Here is a 7,729-nt window from a genome sequence, read left to right as displayed (position 1 = left end):
GACGGAGACGGGTAGGCGCCATAACCTCCGCCACTATCAAGCAGCACTTCACACGCCTTACTTCTGACCTTGACCACTCACTCCTGCAGCCCGTCACGACCTACTACAAACACTACCACAGGCGGTTTCTGCATTCAAGGCTACTGCCCCACGCCAGCCTTCCCACCGCCCTGAACACATTCATCCCACATCTCCTCCGCCAGTCTTCCCACAATTACCCCTTGCAGCACCACCTCGCCCACAACATTTCTGGGCACCCTCTTTTCTTCCTCAGGTACCCACTACGCCTGTCTTGCACCCTCCTGCTGTCATGGACCCTCCTCCCGACGTGGCCCCTGCTCTTGACGCAGACCCAGACACCACACCCGGCGCCACTGAGGACTGCATACCCGCTGCACCCGCTGCGAGAGAAGCACCACATTCCTCGCCTGTAAAACCTTCTCTTATCCACAAACCTACTCCTCCCTCTACTTCTCCCACAGATCTCGTGTCTCTAGACAGAGTCGTCTCCCGTAGCGGCCGGCTCATCCACACCCCCACCCGTTATGTCTCACATGTGGGATACAACCCTGCCGACAAGGAGTCTCCTGCACCGCCCGGAGGGGAGGGGGAGTATTATAGTGGATTCCTCCCCTACAAACGCCGTGTGTCGCTGACTGGCCGACCCCTGCGAATCTCTCAGCGTATCCCTCGTGGTCAAGATCAGGTAACCAGCACCCCTGAACAAAGCGGAGGTCTACAATCAAGCCACGCCTACCCCCGCTATATAAGACCACACCTGGCCGTGACCTGCCCCTTCTAACTACAGCCCAGCAAGCAACACCTCCTCTGAGCACCCTCACCAACCAGCTCTCCCTACTCACGCTTGTAACCACGCTGCCTCCTCCCAGCACCAGCCACCAAGCTGCATTGTACATCCAATATAATATGTATACAGAGAGCACATTGTGAGTTTCCTTTCTCCATCCCATCCTGAGTGTGAACCAAATAACCCGTACCCCATGACAGACCACGATGCGTCAGGAGAGACTCAACAATCTGATGCTATTAAGCACTGAGTCAGACATTTCAAAAGAACTTCCATTTGACAATGTGATAGGTTTATTTGCTAGAAAAAAAATCACGAAAAGTGCATTTGTCAATGAATGTATACGCTTTCTTTGAATGGAATAAATAATTTGTAAATGTGTCATTATTACTAGATTTTATTGTTTCTATTGACCTTGGATATTACCTATATTTTTTTTCAGTTGTCAGCAGGGCCCCTCCCCCCTCACTGCTAGGAGTCGCCCAGGGCCCCCCAACCCCTTAATCCGGTTCTGCCCACAAGGGGTCACAGCTCAAGGTTGAAAAAGACGAAAGTCCAGAAAACTGTGAGGGCAAATTTTTCGGAGTGAGAATTGTGAACACTTGGAATAACCTACCAGAGTGTTGTAACAACACCGAGTATGACCTCTTTTAAAACCAGACTTGACCAACACAGGAGCAGGTTTGTAGTGAGGAATCCACTACAGGTTCAGATAGGGTTGCCATACGTCCGTATTTTCCCGGATATGTCCTCCATTTAAGTCTCGAAATCTTCATCCGGAAGGAATTTTTAAAATTCTTCAAAAGTCCGGAATTTCAGCATCTATCGTTTTCTCCACGGAAAAAAAACATGAAACTGTAATGACGGGAGAGAGACGAGAGAGGGGAGGTGGAAACCGTAGAGATCTCGTTCAGTTTTCGTCAGCTGATAAGTCACTTGTACGCCTGTACGGTGTTGTCAACTTAGCTGTTAAATATTTGATTGATAAGGGGGTAGAAGTTGATGAAGTTTTTTGACCAAGTTAGTAACCTGAAGCAGTTTGTGGAAAATTACAAGAGTGATGAAGAATTTAGTAATCTGCCAACACATAAAAAGTGGACCAGATACTTTGAAAAATCAAAGAACATTGAATGCCACTCAGAATTGCTAAGAATTGCACAATTCTTCTTTGCTTTATCATCTCACAATGCAAATGTAGAAAGAGTTTTTTCACTGATGCAAAGTCAATGGAAAAAGGAAAGGAACAAATTGAGTGTTGAAACAATGAAAGGCATTCTGACTGGACAGTACAACTTCCGAGAAACATCTTGCAGTGACTTCTATACCTTTCTAAAGACCAATCAGCCAATACTGAAAAAGATCCGATCTACAGAAAAGTATGCATGGGCACATCAAGTCACACACACAGTGGGGGAAGAAGACTGCAGCTAAGGGAATGAAGATATTCAGCCTTAAGCAAAGGTAATTTTTTTTTTTTTTTAAGATTTCTATACCACGTGTGTTGTACATTAGCCTGTGTGTGCCGGGCGGGGGATGTCTTCGGGAGCGTCCTCTTGTTTTAATGTTCAGATATGGCAACCCTAGGTTCAGATACATTCAGAAGCCAGTGCATGCTCATTATCAGTACTTGCCAGTAACAGAGACGTGACCGACCTAGCGGCTAACGACTCAACGAGCTGATCAGTGGGGAAGATGATAAAAGTAAACCGTACTTGTCCTAGCATACATTGTTTGCTTTATTTACCTCTTTACACATAGTATTTACAATTAAATATTCAGGTAAAGATCAAGCTAATAATAAAGTAGTTGTGAAAGATTCATAGTTGCATATTAATGCTACAGAACACAGTATAATATGTCTTGTTATATACCATGATAAAAGACTCATTAATCAGTTCATATCCTCAGAAACACATGAAAACGAGAATATATATAAGTCTTCACAAATTAAATAAAACCCAGGTATTATATCAATACTGAACACATTAATTTAGAGCTAATACTTAATGTACAAAATCTTAATATCAAATAATTTAGAGGTATATAAATAGTGGAGAATGAGTTATTAATAAATACTTGGGGTACTTGATAGTATTGTTGGAACAGTTTATGTTGTGGTCATGGCGGGCTGTGAGCCACACCGTAAAGCCTCACAGTGATGTAGATTAACAGTTTTCGCATGACGACATTAATAATTAAGCGGTAAGATGCCTTCAGTTTTAACAAACCACTATTAGTGCTTCTTGCATGTTGTTATTAGAAAGATACATATTAAGGTAACGGTAGGTCATTAGGTTAAGGTGTATTCAAGGCTCACGGTCCAAGTAGTCATAAGAACATAAGAAACTGCAGCGGGTCTATTGGCCCATACTGGACAGTCCCGTTTACACCCAACCCCTATTGCTCATATATCCATCCAACCTATGTTTGAAGCTGTCCAGCATATTCGAGTTAATGATGTTTGGTAACTTGTTCCACTCGTCCACTACTCTATTTCCAAACCAATGGTCCGACTAATTCCCCAAATGTACCCAAATGTAGCCGCAATGAAGGCAACTAATGGTCCTAGATGAATAAATCGGACTGCCAATCACTTCTCGACTAGTATTTGGTGTCACAAAGTCACAAAAAATTGGTAAACTTTATTTAATCTGAGTTAATAGATCGAGTGCATGTACCTAACCTAATCTAACCTAACCTAACCTAACCCAACACAACTCAGATTAAATTAAGTTTACCAATTTTTTTTACTATGACACCAAATAATAATCGAGAAGTGATTCACAGCCCGAATTACGCTTGTACGACCATCATTTGACTTCATTGCGGCTACATTTGGCTACATTTGGGTAATTCCTCACTCCGTCGGTACATGCACGCGATCTATTAACTCAGATTAAAGTAAGTTTTCCAATTTTTTGTGACTTTTTGACACCAAATACTAGTCAAGAAGTGATTAGCAGTCCGATTTATTCATGTAGGACCATTATTTGACTTCATTCCGGCTATATTTGTCTACATTTGGGTACATTTGGGTAATTAGTCGGACCGCCAAACCAATGTTTACTTATTTTGCGTCTAAATCTAAATTTGTCTAATGTAAAACCATTATTACGAGGTCGCTCCTGGTTGGATAGTTTGAGTACCTTTGTAATGCCCCGTTTGTTAAGCTCTGACTTCCATTTATACACCTCTATCATATCGCCCCTCACTCTACGTCATTATTTACCTTTACCTATTGGTCACCCACTAGAGGTGGGCATGCCGAGGGAAGGAGTCCAGTGACCAGTGTAGGATCCCTCCACAGTTCTTGATAATTCTGTCAGGGGCTATTTTGAAGCCCAGTCCTGTTCTTGATTCTACAGCTTAGGCTGGTAGACGTTCCATAGGTCATCTCGTACCCAACTCACGAGATAAGTCGTACCCAAGATTACTTACACCCAATTCAAGAGATAATCCTTACCTATTAGGGTAAATTTGCATTGTCACACCTTTCTCTGTTAGAAAGTAAAAAATATATTTATGTGTGTTTAGACCAAATATGACCTTCATTTCTGGGGGAAATTAGCCTTTTCTTTTTTGAATTTTTTTCGTTGGACTTTTTCCGAGAAAAAATCATGGCAAAATACACCAAAAAACACTATAAAAACCAAAACCTAACCTAATCTAACCTAACTGACTCTCACCATATGATGGAATCACCTATTTCTTACCTTATTGGCCTTGTTCTTGTTCGTCGTTGCATTCTGGGATTCTTACACAACGCCACATATATTGGTCTTTGCGTTATTTACGTTCAGTCTTGCTCTTAGTACACTTTACTGAGGTTGGAAGAACACCATGCGATCGAAAAAAATGCTACAGTTTCTTCGTCTTTTTCCTAAAAACTTGCAATCAGCTCCATATAATTGAAGTGACATCCATCGCAGACTGCCATAGGCGGAACTGAAGTTACTGAACTTGAATTTCGAAGTATGAGAGACCCAAAATAAAACTAGAATTTGATTGGGCCAAATATACCGCGAATTAAACCCAAAATCATTTACCTGCTGATTTTTCATAGAAAACGAATATAAAAATGCAGCAATTTCATTGTGTTTTATAGTTGACACTGTCGTAGTAATGGCAAATGTGTTAAAAAGAATATTTAAAAGTTCAAGTTAACCTAACCTAAACTGTAAAAAACTGAAGGGTCAGATTGTTTTTCCCCCGACATTCATAAATAATGTCCATATACAGCTCCTTCCCGATTTACGACAGGGTTAGGGACCCAAATCCAGGTCGTAAGTCGAATTGGTCATAAGTCGAAAATGCTTAAATAATACATAGAAAATCTAAAATGGGTCTCTTTTTCTTCTCAGCACCACAAAACTCTCACTTTTAAGCTTGCCAGCCATTTTAAAGGAAATTACAAGCAAAAATGTTGTCAGTACACAGCGCAATCACTGTATGTTGGGACTCGAAAATACGTAATTTGACAATTTTGGTACGACTGAGGCAGGTCGTAAGTCGGGGAGGAACTGTACAGAGCTTGCGCGGCATGTGATTGGCTGAGTACTACTACGTAACCGCTGAAAAAGACAAAATGTAATTCTCACCAAGCAAAGTACAGTAGTGCGCACCTATTCGTCTAAATATTTACCAAATGATGCAATTTCCACAAAAATGATTATTATATCAGAACTCACTGATGAAAATATAGTAAGAATATAAACATTAAAAGAAATACTGTAACTCATTGACTGAAGTCCTCCATATTAGCACTAACTGCTTCCACAGATGTTCTCTGGATGATAATACGCAGTGGATATTTTGCCGTGACCGGTTAAGTTCCGACTAATGCTATTTTACCGTGAGTGCATTCTGATTGGCTAATTATCCTTTACCGGCAAGCAAAACGGCAAAATATCCACTTCGTTCATTTTTTATGGAGATGGCACTCGTGGCAAAATATTCACTGCCGTGATAATAAGTAATACTGTATAAACGGTATGACAACTTTTCAATTTATTTAGTGGATATTTTGCCGTGATTGGCCAAATTTCTACTAACGCTATTTTACTGTGAGTGCACTCTTGATTGGCTAATCAAATCAGAGTGACAATGCGCAGTACCTATTAGAACCTTGCCTAACATAACTTGACCTCACCTAACTTCCTAGCCTGTGCATTGTTGTTTCTATTTTACTACTATCATCCAAACAACATCTCCATAAAAAATGAACGCAGTGGATATTTTGCCGTTTTGTTTGCTAGTACAGGTTGTACCTCTCTAGTCCGGCAACCTCGGGACCTGACCGGTGCCTGACCATGGAAATTCACCCTTTTCCTGGATAGATAGTGACTTGTGCTTATGCCTGGAAGCACTAGCACCACTTTCTCTGCATCATGGTCTCTTTGAAGATTTATTGAAGGGTTAAATGTCGTATAGTAGCTTCTCAAATTTCGCGAGTTTTTAATTCTTAACGTATTTTATTGGAACACACAAAAAATAAATAAATAAAAATTTTGACGGCAGAAACTTGAATTTCGACGGGTTTGAACGGCCCGCCAACATGCAGACGACGTGCATAATCGTGTAAACAGCGTCATTTCTCTTATGTACAAAAGATTCATTATTGTTTATTACTGAATGTCTTTTTTAATGAATTAATGTTTATGTGTGCAAAATGAGCAATACAATTCATTAATAATACGTAGAATATTAAAACACACGAGGATATGACACAGCACTGTTTATGTTGATTACAAAACCAGTGACTGACTGGTTCTACATATAAAACTGAAGAAAATAAGACCTTGGCTGTAGCTGTAGTAAAATTAATATGGTTGTTTTAAGTAATGTTATTTCGTGTTAATAAATGGAACAATAAAAGTAGCTAACGATAATGGTAAAGAAAAAAAGAGAGATCGCGTATGTAAGTGTGCACACGTGAAAACATATCGTCATTACATTACATCAGAATATGAAAGCAACACTTATTTACTGTTCATATATATTTTAATTAATGTTTCTGAATTTGTTTTTATTGAATTAATGTTTGTGTGTGCAAAATTAACAATGCAATTTATTAATAATACGTGGAATATTTGAGGAGACGAGACGGCTGCCGGCATTGTTTATGTTAAAGCTTACAAAACCAGTGACTGATTGGTTCTACATATAAAACTGAAGAAAATAAGACCCTGATTTTAGCAGTAGTAAAATTAATGTAAAAAAAATTAATATGGTTGTTTGAAGTACCTGTAATGTTGTTTAATGTTAATAAATGGAACAATATAAGTAGCTAACCTTTAAGGTTAAAAAACAGTGAGGCTGCGCGTATGTAAGTGCGCACATGTGAAAACATATCGTCATTACTCTACATAAGAATATGAAAGCAACACTTATTTACTGCTCATATATAATGAAGGGTTAAATGTTGTACTCTGTATAGACAAGCAGAGAGAGAGAGAGAGAGCAGCCGAACTGCCGTATGTAAACAAATCTTAATTTCCCGCGGCTTTTTTTTTTTAAGGGGATTAGCCCACCCGGGCATAGGTTCACTGACCCACATTGGGGCCTGAGGGGCAAAATGTAATACTCCTGTAATAATAATAATAATTCAGATAAAAAAAAAAAACTGCCTATCTACCTATTGGACAAACTAAAGTATTCCGGACCACGGGAGTTTCCGGACCACAGAATGCCGGACTAGAGAGGTACAACCTGTAATGGATAATTAGCCAATCAGAATGCACTCATGGTAAATGGCATTAGTAGCGTTTTTTTTTTTTTTTTGGTTGGTTAGGTCAGGTTTTATTAGGTTTTAGTAAATGTCGCCTCTTTTATAATGGTAGGAACATCTGTGGAAAAAATTAACAAAATTGAACAACTTCTTCTGGTGGTAGTGGTGTTCTCAGACATTACCATATTTTTTAC

General features: G+C 39.8%; 1 protein-coding gene across 1 annotated transcript in view; it reads left to right on the top strand.

Annotated features, from left to right (window-relative positions):
• Positions 1–2,908: 2,908 nt before the first annotated feature.
• Positions 2,909–7,729, top strand: part of LOC121856855 — a gene marked incomplete in the record, with an annotated part of 153,543 nt that continues 148,722 nt past the window's right edge. The window contains 1 exon segment of the mRNA XM_042352631.1: positions 2,909–3,010.

This window comes from Homarus americanus, unplaced genomic scaffold, assembly GCF_018991925.1.
Source record: "Homarus americanus isolate GMGI-L3 unplaced genomic scaffold, GMGI_Hamer_2.0 scaffold1024, whole genome shotgun sequence".
In the NCBI taxonomy this organism is placed as follows: domain Eukaryota; kingdom Metazoa; phylum Arthropoda; class Malacostraca; order Decapoda; family Nephropidae; genus Homarus; species Homarus americanus.
Note: the sequence above shows the minus strand (reverse complement) of the source record. Positions and strands in the feature narration are given on the sequence as shown.